Source organism: Podarcis erhardii (genome assembly GCF_964252035.2).
Source record: "Podarcis erhardii genome assembly, chromosome: 2".
Classification (NCBI taxonomy): domain Eukaryota; kingdom Metazoa; phylum Chordata; class Lepidosauria; order Squamata; family Lacertidae; genus Podarcis; species Podarcis erhardii.
The window spans coordinates 69,447,566-69,464,174 of record NC_138498.1 but is presented as its reverse complement, the minus strand read 5'-3'; the positions used below and the strand labels follow the sequence as shown (position 1 = coordinate 69,464,174).

The window sequence follows — 16,609 nt, the reverse complement described above, 5'->3', positions numbered from 1 at the left end:
GCAATTTAAGAACCTTGTTTTCATTGCTACATTTCAGCTGCAAAAAAATCCCCGAGAGGTTTCTGCACTCCCAGCCACCTGCATCTGTCTGTCTTCCCTCCAGGTAAGCAAGAGTCATTATCGCAGCTCAAGGACACATTCCAACCAGGCGAAATCACTCAAGGAGAGCAGAGAGCTGGACTGGCAAGAGATGTGGCATTGAGAGAGAGTGGTCTTGGAAAGTTTTAAGGGCCAAATATAAAGGCTTGGAGGGCCTGAGGTCCCGTCCCCCCACTAAAGATCAACAACACTTTGACATAGATAATATGAGGATATTATATGAAAATTCTTTAAAAGATGAGTCATCTAAAATTGTGTTGCAATTGAAGGAAGTCATGTGCGACACAGTAGAGTAAGAAGTTTTTGTCCTCCAGCATAGGGCAGCCAAATCACTTCAACTCAGGTGCTCTACTCTAGGCAAGCTTTTCCCCTGCCTTAAGCCCTGATAAATTTATTTTGAATCTACCCTTTCCATTCACTTGGGTTTTCCACCTTGAGTTTTCCTAGCCCGCATTCTTACTTTCTGTTACGTTCTAAACAGGGCTGGATCTGCCCTAGCTATAAAGCTGAAATGAGTCTGCGGCAAACTCTGGAAGTGAAGCCACACTGCAGATTATTTGAACTGTAACAAAACACTCGTGTTTCATAAAAAGGCAGAGGCTGAATTTCTATGCACATTTCACAGGGAGGAAATTCCATTGAATTCAGTTGGACGCCGTGGGCAGGATCAGGCCTGCAGATATCTTATATCACTTGCTGGTGGGATGACAACATGTTTTGACTTGTTGTGGCTGCCAGCATGCGTGACTCGGGGGAAACTGGATTCCAGTTCACTTGGCTGAGTAAGCTCTGTATGAGTTGACCATTTGGATGAGACATACCTTATTAGTCAAGAAAGAATCTTGTTAATAAGCAGGGGCTCTGAAGTGCATTTTATGATGCTTTTCCTCCCTTTTCCTTTCTCTGTAACCATCTGTTTCCAATCCTTCTGCTTACTGCTATTTGAATCTTTATCAAAGACCTTGTTAAATAAGCCTCTACGTGGCTTTATTATAGACACATCTAAGAGCTGTTTGTTTTTGTAAGAGAATTGATGGTAGCTGCAAAGAAGGAACACAGCTTTTTTTTTCTTATTTTTTTTAGAAGCAATAATCTGTTTTGTGCTGAAGGCACCAGGAAGGTGAAGAAACAGTCATTCTATTATGTGAGGTTGTTAAAACCCATGTGTAATAATGAAAGACAATACTTTTGAATTGCTTCTGTTTGTCTGTCTGTCTGTGCATTTTGTCAATAACAAAAGTTTACATAGGACCTGAAGTGGAAATCCAAATGGCAGCCCCACCCACAAAACACATACACACAAATCAACAATAGTCACAGTACATGGGGAGAGACCCATTGCACCCTGGTTTTGCTTATGGGTTTCCCAGATTGGCCTCTGTGAGGACAGGATGCTGACTTTCGGCCTGATCCAACAGGTGGTTCTTATATTCTTATGGAAGTTCTCCTGCACAAGCCTAACTGAAACGAATAGCAACTGCACTATGACTATGTATGTAGCATATGCAGGAGAAAACCCTTTTATATTGTGCCTTTTGGGTCAGATCTGACTCCCAGTCTGCTACTTTTAATGCGACTCCAGATCCACCTCCAGAAGCTCCTGGCCTCATTGTTAGGCCCACAGCTGAAATACAAAAAATTATTGCATAGATGGGGGCAGAAAATGTGAGTTACTATTCTGCACTGGAATAATCATCTGTGCTCCTTCCTAAACCACTTGCCTAGCCAGAGTGTTTCTCACACCATTGCTCATTACCAATGGCTTAGCGAGGGAGCTTTGGTAAGGCTTGTGCCTTCTGATCCCTGTTCTCATCATCCTGGCTCCCAAAGCAGGCAGTAGCAGCATTTGTTCATTGACTGAAATGCATATTTTAGGATAGGGATCGTGCAAGCAAAAGATAAGGGACAAGGGAATGTTTTAGAAGTGTCTCTCTCCCCACCCAACCCCCAGATCCTTGGCTGTTGTTGCTTTGCCTGGTGGTGACTTGACTGACCACTTTGTGATCTGCCTTTGACCGGATTATGTGTTAATATTTCAGAATCCACTCTGCCGCTCAGGGAACTGGCTGATTCTTTCAAGCTGACTGAGAATAGAGCAGGAAACGCAAGGTGTACCTTCTCCGTTTTTTTTAACCCAAGGCAGGAGTGGAGAGGAAGCTACATGGGGTGAGAGTTAATAAATAATGGGTGCTGCCATTCATTTGAATTCCACAGACAGAATAGCAGGGCTCCAGCAAGACAGCGGGGAGAAGAGCCAGGCCTACGATAGACTCTCGCCTCTTACTAAGTATACCTGCCACTTACCAGTCGAAGAGGCTGTGTGTAGTTTCCTTCTCCTTCTTTGAGCAGGAACAATTGAATAGGGGCTCAACTTCAGCAAGCCAGGTTACTTACCCAGGAAGGAAATACAAGGACTGGAGCAGGTTGCATATGGGTGAATACCTTGTTATAATCACTCAGAACCCAAGACTCAACCAGCATGGACTGAACTGGCTGGGACAGAGACACAGGAAACATTCAGAAGACCCCTTTGGGCTGCAGTCTTGTTTGTCAGGTGGTGCAGTGGGTCAGTGCGTCTGGCTGTTAACCAGAAGGCAGGTGGTTCGTGCCCACCCAGGGATGGCTGTGGGCAGGATTCCTATATATTGCAGGGGGTTAGACTCCATGACCCTCGGGGTCCCTTCCAACTCTGATTATAGGACTTCTGTGACACATACAGGGGAGTAAATTCAATTCAGTACAGTGGGACTTGCTTCTGCCTAAACATGCATAGGATTGTGCCATACTTGTCTACTGCCCCCAACGACAGTCAGTATCTTTATTCACGCAGTGGTTAAAGTGGTTAAAGGTAAAGGTGTGGGAATGTTCAGGGGTGCAGGAGAGGATATATTGTGAGATTATATCCTAATCCAACTTGTGCTAACAAGTTCCCAATATATCAGCAGAGTTTATAACATTCCCCTTTAAGTTCGCAACGGTAACGTCTGCACAGGTTCGCTAGAACCCCTATAATAATTACTCTGGTAATTTCCCCTTTTGTTCCCTCTTAAAATACAAGACACGACACAGTCTTTATAAAAGTAGAAAAGAGTTTACTCACGTTCTGTTCACAATATGATCCCAGAAGGCAGACAGGCTTAAAAAGGTAAAATACACTTCAGAATCTATCTTATAGGAAGATAGTTTTCTCCTCTCTTGGCTGAGAGCCAAGAGGGCATCCTACTTCTTTGAAAGATGAAGATGAGAGAGAGAGATGGCTGCCTGCCCTGTGCTTTTATCATTACCTGCACAGGTGAGGCCTCACTCACCTCTGGTCACATGCGGAGGAAGTCTGTTCCAGGAAATTTACCTGCTTGCTGGACAGACATCCCTCCCCATGTTCTAACATGTACACTCTAGGAATGTTGTCATTGACTGCTCCTGTGTTTACATCCCACAAAAGGGACCCCTGACCATTAAGTCCAGTCGCAAACAACTCTGGGGTTGCTGCGCTCATCTCGCTTTACTGGCCGAGGGAGCCGGTGTACAGCTTCCGGGTCATGTGGCCAGCATGACTAAGCCGCTTCTGGCAACCCAGAGCAGCACATGGAAACACCGTTTACCTTCCTGCCAGAGCAGTACCTATTTATCTACTTGCACTTTGACGTGCTTTCGAACTGCTAGGTTGGCAGGAACTGGGACCGAGCAACGAGAGCTCACCCTGTCGCGAGCATTCAAACCACCAACCTTCTGATCGGCAAGCCCTAGGCTCTGTGGTTTAGACCACAGCGCCACCCGCATCCTGGTTAAAGTGGTTAAAGAATGGCAAAATGAAGAGTGTTGTTGTGTGATTTAGGTTGACTTGCCTATTGTATTCCATGAAAGCAGCCTTTAGGACTCTCCTGATGAAGTGAACCAAAGTCTGAGAACGGCATGCTTTGTGAGAGTGCTCCCAGAAACATGTGAGGAAACAGCAGTGCTGTACCTTCAAACACCCCAGTTGTCAAAGGATGGTTTAAAAATGGTACTACAGCAAACTTGGTAGCAATCCTTGGTTCAGATTAGCTCATTCAAAATAAAGGAATGATTGGGGGTTTTTTTAAGCCAGAAGGAAAGAATGTCATTGCTGTGGAGAACTGGTTGAAGGCAATCCAGTTTTCTTCCATTGAAGCCATACACTGAAACCCCACTGCTGGAAGAAATGTATAGACTGAAGGCCAGTATGCTTGTCCTTGAATTACATTATATTTCTATAGGAGAAAACTCACAGGGCAGGAGAGTTTAGAATGAATGCACTTGTTCATGAAGAACAACATGTTGCATTTCCACCCTTCCATTTACATAATGCACATTCGTGAGCAGCAACCTAAATGCATTCAAGGTTGCCATTATGCATTGTATTTATTGCTTGATCCAGCACAAAAGAAGCCGGTCTCTTCTTTTATGTCCATTGTCCTCTTTTTCTCTGCGTCTCTGGGATGACATCACAGTCCATGACGATGCCTTCCCCCGCCAGCCCATCTTCCTCTCCCACCTCTCTCCTCCACCAGGATTCTCCGAAATGGAGCCAGCCATTTGAGTAGAGAACTCAGTCATACAAACGTAGAGGGGAGTGGGGGGGGGGGATTATGAAAATGAACAGTAAATAAATACCAGTGCTGAGGAGCTAATGCTGATAAGAGGATTTTCAAAATTAGCCATTTGCAAGAGCAGATTAAATACGTTTAATGTTGGGGGTGGAAAGCAGCTATTAAAATATGCAGCAAATGCCGCTGCAGCCCTTCCATGCGGCCCAGTCGTTTTGCCCTCTGCACACACTGTTGGCTCGGTGTTCAATGCTGGTTGAGGACACTAATTTACTGTTGTCTTGCTGGTAAACAAGCCGGCTGCTGGCAAGGGTCCAGAATTGCCCTCAGTTCACCATGTGAGATAGGATGCCAAAGGACTTCCTTAAAGGACGATGAAGCGTAGAGCAGCAACTGATCTTTCAGAAACACAGAGCGAGGAAGCTATAGTGCGGGGTTGGGCTTTGGTAGCTAAGGGGAATGGGAGGCCCCAGTTACAGCCTGCAGGGTTGAAGGACCTGCCCTTTCAGGGATACCAGTCATCTTTGGAAGCTCCTCATCCAGACTGTGTTCAGAACACCAAGGAACTTTGCATGAAAGTGGCCCCTTATCCCGCCACAGCCCCTTCTGCTCCAGGCAGCTTAAAGCAGCATAGCAGGGCACATCTTGCAGAAGGGAGGCAGCATAAAGGGAAACACATGCATTGGTGTCCATGCAGCCCACAAGCAAAAGCTGCAGGCAGGGGAGGCTGGCCCATTTGGGCAAATGGGGTCACTGCCCCACCAAGCTCAGTCTGCCTTCAGCCAGCTGTCCCACCCCACCTTATAAGCAGCTCAGGTGGTGCACCGCCTGTCAGCTTCCTCCACTTAAGCCTCTTGTAGGGGCTCAGCAGGGAGGAGGGTGGGGACAAAACTAGAATGGCTCTGCCTTTTGTTGACCTCCCTGCCTTCTGCCCAGGCAGCCCCAATGGACACCAGCCCCCACTGGCTGGCAATATGGGGGTTGGCAATGCTTGAGGAATTTATGGAAGCCCTGAGGAAAGGCCCAGTCTACATGTGGAGGTACATTAAATGTTACATGACTTCCATCATGCCAGAAAAAAAGTGTGTGTGTGTGTGCACACGTGCGCATGCACATCTGTCAGGAAGTTCTGGGTGGGGAGCTCAAGCTAAGAACTTTTGGATCTGTATGCAGCTGTTCCATGTGGTGAGCCACTGAACTATAGTACTTCCTTTCGCAGCTTTGTATCCTCAGGTCCTGGCCTGATCCCACACACCCATGCTGGTCATAGGACACACCCACCCCTGGAAACGAAGGAAGTTTTCTCTCCCAATAAAGCCTTGTTTGAGCAACAAGAGCCTCCTACAGGTGTTCTCTACTCCGCTGTATTCACAGTGGGGGAGTTCAGGCCCGTCCCTGGCCGCCTACTTATTTTTAAAAGGCGGAACCAGCCTATCTAGATTACTGCAATGTGTTATATGCAGGGCTGCCTCTAAAGACAGTTCGGAAACTTCAGCTGGTGCAGAATTCAGGTCTCATTGTTTATCTTTTTACTTGGGTTAACAGAAAACAACAGCGATATTTAGGAACGTAAACTTTCGGATTTTTTACTTTTATTTATGAAAAAATTATATACACACACCATTAAACAGACTTTAACAGACTTTATTGTGCATTTGCTGGGCTCAGCTCTTGACCTGGGTGCTTCACATTGACTGGTGACCTGTGAGGTAATACACTGATGACCTTATTTCATGCATGTGGGGTGTGTGTGTGTTTCTCAGTCCTTAGAGGTTTCCTCCTCCAGACATTCCCCCAGCATGCGGATGATCCTGTCATCTCTCAGCATGGGGAGATCCAGCATGGACACAGGGTGGTGATCCAGTGGGTCCTCCAACTCTTTTCTCCACACACAATTAGAGAATGCCTGAAAGGGATTTAGGTTCCTGTATCCTGTGGTCGGCCTTTGGTTTGTTCCTGGCTGTACCCTGTACCCACCCCCCACTCCGCTATAGCTCTGCCTTCAGTTGTGACCTACTCTTCACCCCATAGCTCCTGGTTCATCTGAGACTGTGGCCTCAAACTCTGATTCCATTCTCTGCCCCAGCATCTCTCTGCACTTTTATCCCAGCCATTCCAGGACCTGGCATTTGGCTGAGAAAAACATATATGGAGAAAAGTTTCCACAGTCCAATTCTCACTTGCACACCCCTCGTTTTGTTTTTAATTGGAAATATCACTCCTCCTTCTTCCTAAGCAATTGGGACAGTTCTGGGTCGAAGCACACAGAACTGCCCCTGTCATGTCATGCCAAGCTTTGCTTATCTTCAGGTAACACCAGTGTGCTTCCTTCTCTGCTGTGGTTTGTTCCCTTAGCAGTATCCTTCAAGAGGAGAAGGAGGCCTCCTTCTCTCCTCTCTCTCCCCCCACCACTGCCCAGAGTAGGCAGGCAGCTGGGTGATTGATGGCCACTTTCCCTCCATTGCGATCGATGCTGTGTCACTCGGTCAACATGGTAGGGATTTTTTCCTTATTTAAATCAATCAGGCCTGAAATTTCTTGCTGGCTCTGACAGCTGTGGAGCCCATGTGGCCAGTCCAGGCTTTCCAAGAGCTGGGGAGCCATGAAAGGGTAAAAGGGTGGGAGAAGCCGTCTATGAGAAAGCTAATGGGCAAGTCAATCTGTGCAAGTGAGGTCCAGGGACTTCCTAAAGACAGGAAGCCGTTTTCGAGCACAGCCTGGACGCCTGAATTAACCTCCGGTGATAACTGGGTCTCCAAAACCAACTCTTGCAGGAAATCTCGCTTGGGTACTCCTCTGGCTCCTAGGGGAGGGGAGGAAAAGTGGATTCTTCCTTCCTAGGGCCCCTTGGAAGCTTATCAGGGAATGTGTCATGGACTGGCCGGATGCAGAGGAGTGGTGGGAGGGAACCCCCAGGGAGGAAAGACTCAGAGAAAAGGGATTGGTGGTGGGACGAAGATGCGTGGTTAGAGGGCAAAGTAGGAGCAGAATTGGAGGTGTCAGAAGCTGAAAAGGCAACAGGGTTTAGTGAGCAGGAAGAGGCTGTGGCAGAGAGAGGTCCAGAAGCAGAGGCAGAAGCAGAGACTGGAGAGGAAGGGGAGGCAAGAGGTAGAGTCGAGGCAGGCTGCTGAAGAAGCCAGGGAGTCTCCTGCTCCTGCTGTAACCAGCTCCTCTCCCTTCTGGTCTCCTAGAAATCAGGGGAAATGAAGAAGGCAGAGCAAAGAGAAACAAGATGAAGGAGCCTCAGGTTGCTGGGGAAGGACCTGGGGAGGAGGAAACTTGAGAGCTGTAGGAAGGCAGGGTCCTCCAGTCCTTGCAACTGCCTCATTGGGGCAACACCTACTGGGAAGAGTTGCTATGATCACTAGGCCTGAGCTGTTTTGATTTCTTTGAATAAAGAGTTAACTTCATGGACACTGAGTTGCTGACCAGCTCCTGGCTCTGGACTTAACATTCAGTGACGGAAGACAAGCTTCTGGAAAGCTAGTCTTCTGTAACGCATTCTGTTCCCTGCAATGTGTGTGAGGCAGGTTAGGTGGGCACATTCCAGGGCAAACTCTTGATTCATGAAGGGAAACTGACTCAGCCAACCAATGTGGGGAAAAGTTCCCAAAGGGAGAAGTGGAAACTCTTCTCATTTTCCTTTGGGTTTCACAGAGTCACAGAATTATAGAGTTGGGACCATAAGAGTCATCTAGTCCAATCCCTGCAATGCAGGAATCTTTTGCCCAATGTGGGGCTCAAACCCATGACCCTGAGCTCAAGAGTCTCATGCTCTTTTGACTGATCTCTCTCTCTCTCCCTTCAGGTGAAAGGAGCTTCCTGTTTTGTGAAGCATTATCCAGAGAGTGATGCTGACTTGTGTGTGGTGGCGTTCTATGGCACAAACTCCCAGGTAAGTGTGTGTTTACAGGTTTTCAGCCGCAATCTCATTCCCTTCCTTACGCCCAGATAGGCAACCGATCATCCTGTTCCTGCCTGCACCTGCCACACAGCGAGGCTCCATTAAGGACGCCTCCTTGGCTTCCAGCAACATGGTCACAGCAGTCTGCCGTGCAACACATCGCTTTGAAGCGCGTGGGTTTTGTACGAGGGCCAAGCAGCTGCAGCAGCATTTTCCTCGCGAGCACGCCGAGATGCCCCCAATCCACTGTCTACTCGCACACCTCGCACAAGAAAGTGTGTGTTTGTGTGTGTGTGTGTGTGTTTGTGTGTGTCCATCCGGCCGCGGTTTCCCCCCGAGTCTCGAAATACGCCGAGTTGGGAGAAAAGCGGCCGAAGAGGGCTTGCATCAGGAAAAGACTTGCCAGGGGTGAAACTGCCCCTCTCTCGCCTCCCTTTACAGCTCTTCGACGGCGGCAACAGATTGGCCACCCCGTCTCCCATCCAGGCGCCGGCGCCGATCCAGCGTTTCGAGATGGGGGGAGGGGGAGGAATCCATGGGCTCCAGCCACAAACCCTCGCGATTTCTCCATCCATTTCTTCTCCGCTGCCCGCCAAGACACCGTCTAAATCACACAGGCCGAACTGATGCCCAGCGACGGCGTCACAGGAGTAAGAAAGTGCCAGGAACGGGAAGAGCTTTTTGGAGGCTTGGTGACACTGTTGGGGGTGCAAGGCAAGCTGTGTGTGCTTGGTGGGAAACTGGGTGACGAGAAAGCCCCCCCCCCTCCCCTCGCTGCCTGCGGCGACTGATGGTTTGATGAGCCTATAATCTGGCCCAGTTTCCACGAGGCATTCAAAAGGAGGTCACCTAGGAGCGCGCGGAGGGCCGGCGCTGGCAGCGGGATGCGCTCCCCCGCTCTCTTCCTCTTCTACCCTCCAGGCCCTAATGAAGCACGTGGCGCTCGCAGGGGGCGCGAGGGAGCCTCTAGTCTAACGCGAAACGCCTGTTCTTGTAGGCCGCAAATAAAAAAGGCAATTTATAGAACCCACAAATAAGAGCGTTGTTCATTTAACTGACATGGTGGTTTGCTGGGGTTCCCCCACCGCCTGCTTTATTCGAAACGGCTGGGGGAAAGACTCCTGATAAACTCTTCCCTTTTAAAATCATAAAATTGTAGAGTTGGAAGGGGCCCTGAGGACCCTCTGCAAAGCAGGAATATGCGAGGATCGAGCAAGCGGGGTTGGGTTTTAATTTGCATTCGCTCTATTGCTGTCGGCCGCCCTGGGGCGTTCGGGTGCAAGGCGGGTTAATAGAAACAATCGTAAAAACGGAAATACGGCGCCGCCGATTGCGTGACGCCGCCTTGCCGGCCGGGCGTTTCTTCTTCCGCGTTGCCGCCTCTCTTCTTCGGGGAGCGCCCGCTAATTAAAGCGCTCGGCTCGGCTTTGCCCGAGGCGGCTTTGCCCGGCGGCGGCTGCTCCTCCTCCTCCTCCCTCCTGCGTCCCTCGCTGCCTCTTCCCCCGACGCGCGAAGAACGGGACGCGGGCGCAGCTCCCGGTGGCTTCCGAGACGCCGCGGCGAAGTGGGAGCGGAGAGCGAGAGAGACGACGAGTGCTGAGGTAAACAGATTCAAAGCCAATTATCCCGAGCAGCCTCCCGGCCTCCCCGCGATGGGGGAAGGAAACGCCGCCAATGACAAGCTCGCACGCTGGCAGGGACTGGCGGGCCGGGGCACGTGAAATTACAGGGATGGAAAAGCCCGCCCGTCTCGCACAGTTCACTTGGGCTAACTAGGGAGAGCGTCAGCGCAAGACTTTGGGGCCACAAGTCCGCAGCAGTGTCGGATTTACGTATAAGCTAAACAAGCTATAGCTTAGGGCCCCACTCTCTTGGGGGCCCCAAAAAAATTTAAAGCAAAAAAAACCTGGATGTAAATTTCCAAAATATAAATAAAAAACAAATAAAATAAAACCTACATACAGCAACAGTGTTTTGTGTTGTGTAGGCTCCTATTTGTTATGTGCAAAATGGCTTTAGATACCTATTAGGTCTATAAATTACTATATAGCATATATTCAGCACAAAAAACAGCGGCAATTTGTTGTTGACAAAGGACAGCTGGACATATAAAGGGCCCCATTACCTTCAGAAGCTTAGGGCCTCATCGAACCTAAATCTGGCCCTGGTCCACAGCCTCACTCCTGAGGGACCCAAAACGTTGTAGGTCACGTTCTGAAGCGACTTGAAGGAACACATTAACGTCTGGAAAAGCCCAGTTGCGTTCAGAGTTAATAGTACCTAACTGCGCCACTGCTGGTACTTCTGTAGAGGATTGGTATACTTTGCTTGGTATGTGTGATGCTGGGGTTGGCATCATAGAATGTCAGAGCTGGAAGGGACCGCAAGGGTCATCCAGCCCAACCCTCTTGCAATGCAGGAATCTTTTTGCCCAACCCCCACAACCCTGAGATTAAACGTCTCATGCTTTGCTGGCTGAGGCAGTCGCGCAGTGTCCTTGGCTTTGCACAGGGGTGGTACTGGAGGGATAACCTGAGTTCAGATCCCAGCACTTCTGTAAAATCTGCTGGTGACCTTGAACCCGTCACTCTCTGACTCTCTCCCAGAGTTGTGAGGATGAAGGAGGTGGAGTGGGGACCTTGAAAACTATTTTGACCTCTTTGGAGGAAATCCTACATCGGACCTGCCTCAGTTGCATGCGAAATGTGAGTGAGCAGTGGAAGGCTGTCCGCTGAGGTCAGAGATTGTGTATAGAGAAATCCAGAGAGCAGTGCAAAGAGCAGCTAGAAGCAACGCCCTTTTATTTGTTATTAGGGGCTCCTTGCAAAGATAGCAGGAAGGTGAATATTGGATGAAGGAAGCCATAAAATGCAAACTAAGGGCCAGTTCACATAGATACGGTTATTCTTCATTACTGCAGCATCAAATGAGGACTCTGCTTTTTTATGGAGTTGGTTTTCACTTTCAGCTGCAAATCATCCTGGTGAGTAATCAAAGGATGTTCATGAATGCTTGAACCACTGACTCAATGCCTGCAGTTCTTTTTGGGTGGGTTGGGATGTGGAGGCATTTCCAGGTGAAGGCTTTTGCTGACACCCAGCCGGCTGGATGTGGGTGTCCAAGCACATAAGTCAACCCCGGTGCTACTGACTTCCTTGTCCCAATAGTACAATTGGCAGAGTCTGTGTTTGTGGCAAAGTCCAGACAAGATTTTGTTGTGCAACCCCCAGCATTTTTTTGTGTTTTTTCTCTAGGCCCTGTTTCACCACTTCAGATTTTGCACTCAAGTCTGCAGCAAGCACTGCACTTCTATTATTAAGAGTGCTTCCTTCACTTCATTTTAGTTTTGTATCCCACTACTGAATATACAGAGGTAATGCAGAAATGAGGTAAAATTCAACAAGGATGCCAGTTTAGTTATAAAGAGTGCAATCTATTCCTATGATCTGCCTCCTTCCTGAATCAAAGATGTTGGATCTTCTCTTTATACTTTGGACTTTAAGGAGGCTGGTTTCAAATAGCTTAAGGAACTACTGGATGAGATCCTATACTCAGAAATACTCAAAAGAGAAGGGAGTCCAAGATGGATGGGAGTTTCTTAAAGGTGAACTATTGAAGGCTCAAATGCAGACAATTCCAACAAGAAACAGAAGTGGACGGCATCTATAGAAAGTGGTGTGGCTGCTTAAGGAGCTTGCAGATGAGCTCAGATGTAAGAGGGGCATGTAGAAGAAATGGGAGAAAAGGAAAATCACGAAGGAAGAGTATACACAAGTAGCCAACAGTTTCAGGAAGGTCAGGTGGGCCACAGCTCAGAATGAGTTCAGGCTTGCAAGAGAGGTTAAGAATAAAGTTAAAAGGATTCTTTGGCTATGTTCAAAAGCAAGAACAAGCGGTCCTCTGCATGGAGAAGATGGAGAAATGCTGTTGGGGGACAAAGGGAACTGCTCAACACCTACTTTGCCTTTGTTTTTACCCAAAAGGAAAGCAGTGACCAACCTGGTGATAACAGAATAATGCAAAGAGGGAGCTGCAGCCAAAGTCAGGAAAAGAGGTGGTAAGTGAACACCTAGCTACTTTAAATGAATTCAGATCTCCAGGGCCTGATGAGCTGCATCCAAGGGTACTAAAGGAGCTTGCAGGTGTAATCTCAAAGCCTCTATCTATATTCTTTGAGAATTCTTGGAGAACAGGTGAGGTCCCTGCAGACAGGAGGTGGGCAAAAAGGGGGGGGGGAGAGACCCACTACCGGCAGGTCAGTACCATTCTATGATTCTATAAATTTATGCAAATATACCTGTTCACTCCTATGTCTCCTGCCCAACCCCAAAAGAAGAAGGAAGCAGCTGGGGGGGGGATCATGCAGTAGCTGGACTGACAGTTCATAAATAATCCGGTTTAGCTTCTATTGAAGGGAAATTAGTGAAAGGGTGAAAATGATAAATGTGCGCACAAGTACACAAACACATCTGAGCAGATCCCTAAATTGAAATCGCATGCATGCTCACACACAGTGATGATTACAATCTCTTCCTTGGTATCTGCAAAAATCCATCCTCTTTGCTAATTTTTTTTAAAAAACAGATGCTGTTCACTTCACTTAGTTTAAGCAGCCGTAACATAAAGCGTACAATGGCTAGAATGTATGTTCCTTTTTAAAATGGTTCTCTCCCCCCGTATTCCACATTAATAACATTCACAAATGACATATTCCAGACTGGAAGCCATTTTTAGCATCAGTTGTGAGAACACCCTAAGCCTATTGGGCAGGCATGCAGATGGAAGGGCCTCCCTGGGGGCTGTCAGAAAAGAAATTATATTGTGACAGAGGGAATCCATGTTGCTTATCGCTGTACAAAATTCAGCAGAGCACTGTGCAGGGAGAAACAATCTTTACACATATTTGCTCAAGTCTTTGGGGGCTTGTTTTGCAAATTGTGCAGACCACCTTCCCTGCCATCCCAATCCTGCATAAGCTGAATGAATGTGCTTGTGGCAAACTGGTCATGTGCATTGGCCTGGCACAAGCACAAATCGCTGGCGTGCTCACAATGAGCTATGTGGATTTTCTCCCACAGCTTATCGATGGCATGCTGTCAGTTTGTGCTTATGGAGGTCTGATGCACATGACCAGTTTGCCATGCGCATGTTCCATTCGTGCTAGGAGAAAACAGTGGCTGCACAGATTGAATTAAGCCATAACCATGGCCATATAAATTGCCCTTTAGTTTAACAAGCACTGAGTCACAGCAGAATCAAAGCATTGTGAGGCTGCAAGTGATCCCAGGTCATCTGTCCAATCCACTACATGGAGGTGAGATATACTGCTGTCTGTCACATTGACTTAATATATCCCTGACCATTGCTGTCCCTGCTCAGCCTCCAGTGAAGGACAAACTGTGCCAGCGTGGATAGTGTTAAACTTTGAACAGGAAGATCAGAGTTCAGATCCCAATTCTGCCATTAAGTTTGCTGAGTAGTCATAGTAGTCTGCATGTCATGCTTGATTACAGGCAGGAGTTCACCAGGACCTCCACCTCACCCCCATTCTTGCAGCTACATCCGAGCAATGGGAATTTGTGTGTGCATTGCAACATGAGGGCCTGACAGAGCATACTGTCAAAATTTGATTAAGGAAGAGCTTTTTCGCATAATGCACAGTTAAATCATGGAATTTGCCACCACAAGTTATACTGATGGCATCTATCACTACATCTTTTGGTAATGAATTTCATAGTTTAAAAGGGAATTACACACATTCACAGAGGATAAGGTTGTCAACGGCTGCTAGTCACAAAGGCTAGATATATATTGCCTCCAGTATCAGCGGCAATATGCTTCTGAATGCTGGTTCCTGTGAAGAAATCAGAGGCAAGTTAAGTTCTTCCATTTTCAACTAACCACATTGGGTGGAATTCAGGGTCATGCTCAGTGGGATATGGGTGCACAGAATCAAGTCCACTCACAAAGTGAGATTTGCTCCCCTTGTGCACTTCCTAAATCTGTTCTTGGTGTTTCCCCAACTCCCCCCCCCCGAACAGATTTAGCGGGTGAGGGAGGGGAGGAGGAGAAGCACCATTGCATGACTAGACTTCAGTCTGTGCACACAGTAATTGTCATGGACTGGTTGGACACAGGGGAATGGTGAGAGGAGCCAGCTGGGGAACACCCAAGGGAAGAAGGTTCAGAGCCCTGGGAGTGGTGGTGGGACAGCGATGAATGGTCAGAAGGCGAAAAGGGAGAAGACTGGGAAGAGGAGGGTTCAGAAGCTGACGAGGTAGCATGGCTTGGGAGAGTGAGTTGGGAGAGTCAGTGGCAGAGATAAGTTCCAGAACCAGAGGCAGATGCTGAAGCAAGAGAGTGGAAGGAGGGAGGCCAAGAGGCAAGAGGAAGAGATGAGTCAGGCTAGTGTCACAGATGTCTCCCCCTCCTGCTGTAAGAAGCTCCCTTCCCCCCTGTCTCCCAGAACAAGAAGAGGGCTGAAAAGAGCAGAACAATGATAGGCTGCATGAAGGCGTGGTCTCTGACTACTTGGAAAAAGCCCTGGAGAGGAGGAGACACAAGCTGTGGGAAGGCAGGGACGTTGAGCCTCGGCAACTGATTTCATGGAGTAAGACCCACAGGGAATGAGCTGTTGTGTTCATTAGGCGTGATTCTCCGCCAAGTCTGCCAAGATCATGGTTTTGCTAATAAAGAGTTAACTCCAACTTTGAACTTTGTGTGATTTACTGACCAGCATGTGCTCTGACAGTAACTTAGATGAATCCCACCCATTGTGGTGTTTGGTGTGAACCAGGACAAGCTAGTTAGTTTTCACTGTGGTTGGTTCAAACAAGCCACCTTCAAATGTTGGTTTATGGTCCTGGTTTGTTCAATAAACCAGTTTAAACTTAAGGCAGTTTGCAGTGTGGATGCAACAAGAACCTGTGGTTAGTGAAAAATGGAAATGGATGATTCCCCCTCGTGCCTGTGCCGTGCGAGGAAGGAGCAGCTTCATGCAGGTAATGGTAAACTATGGTGTAGCATCACGTCTGAAACATGTTAGGGTTTCTGATAGGTTTTTAGGGTAGCCAGCCTCATGGTGCTTGCTCCTGACCCCAATTGACATCAGTATCAGGGAGGATGGTTTTTCATCTCACAGAAGCTGGGCCAATGCTTGTGAGGGAGAGCTACAATGGGCAGGCTTGCAGCATGGCTTGGGGAGACAGTGCAAGACGTCTGCTTTGGATCGTCTCTCCACTCAGCCAAGCAGAAATCTCATTACAGTTCAACACAAAGACTCCATCCCTGAAGCAAGTGCACCTGATCTTGCAGGAGGTGGCAGGGAAGAGGTGGAGGGAAACATACAGATGCAGAGCAGCAGAAGGGAAGGATTTCAGGAGTGCAAATGAGGCTACCGAAAGGGTTGTTCCAGCCCAAACCATACCACCCTCCCCACTTTGTGCTTTCAGCTGGATGCTAGTACCCCTTTGTGCTCCACTCCTCCTCCCTTTTCTTTCTTCCCTTCCTTCCATTTAACAAAGTCCAAAGCTGGCCTGTTTCCATCCAGCTTAACCCGTCCCTGTCCCTCACTGCCTACCACAAACATACACTCTTCCCTCCCTCCCAGGCTTTTGTCTCTGGCTGGGATAAGAAGCAGGTCATGCTTGGGATAAAGACCAACTGCAGCTTGTTTCCCAGGGGGACAACTGGCTATGCAACACCTACCCCATAAAGTGCTGCTGTCTGCTCTTGTAACACGATTAAATGCCTGCCTGTGGCTCTATGATAAATACTCATACCTCCTTGCCCCACTTCAAGCAGTAAGCTCTCCTGGCCCAGAAATAATAAAAAAATCCCAACTTATCTTACAAAAGCCCTTCAGATGACCCAGAGAAGGCAAACCCTGACTCTTGGTGGTAGGAAGAAGGCGGGGGGACAGGACACTCCTACCCCTAAAACTGGCATCTTTAATCCCTTTGGGCCCATGGGTGCATCTGCAACCTGGAGGAACTGTTGTGGGCACCACAAATGAGTCACAGCTTTCCCCTCCCCACCTGCA

The 16,609-nt window shown here is 48.2% G+C and overlaps 1 long non-coding RNA gene across 1 annotated transcript; it reads left to right on the top strand.

Moving 5' to 3' along the window:
- The first annotated feature begins 9,934 nt into the window (after nt 1–9,934).
- On the top strand, nt 9,935–15,282 carry LOC309335321. Its single transcript, XR_014153443.1, has 3 exons — nt 9,935–10,169; nt 12,552–12,625; nt 15,035–15,282. It is a non-coding gene; the product is annotated as an uncharacterized lncRNA (long non-coding RNA).
- The last annotated feature ends 1,327 nt before the right edge of the window (nt 15,283–16,609 follow it).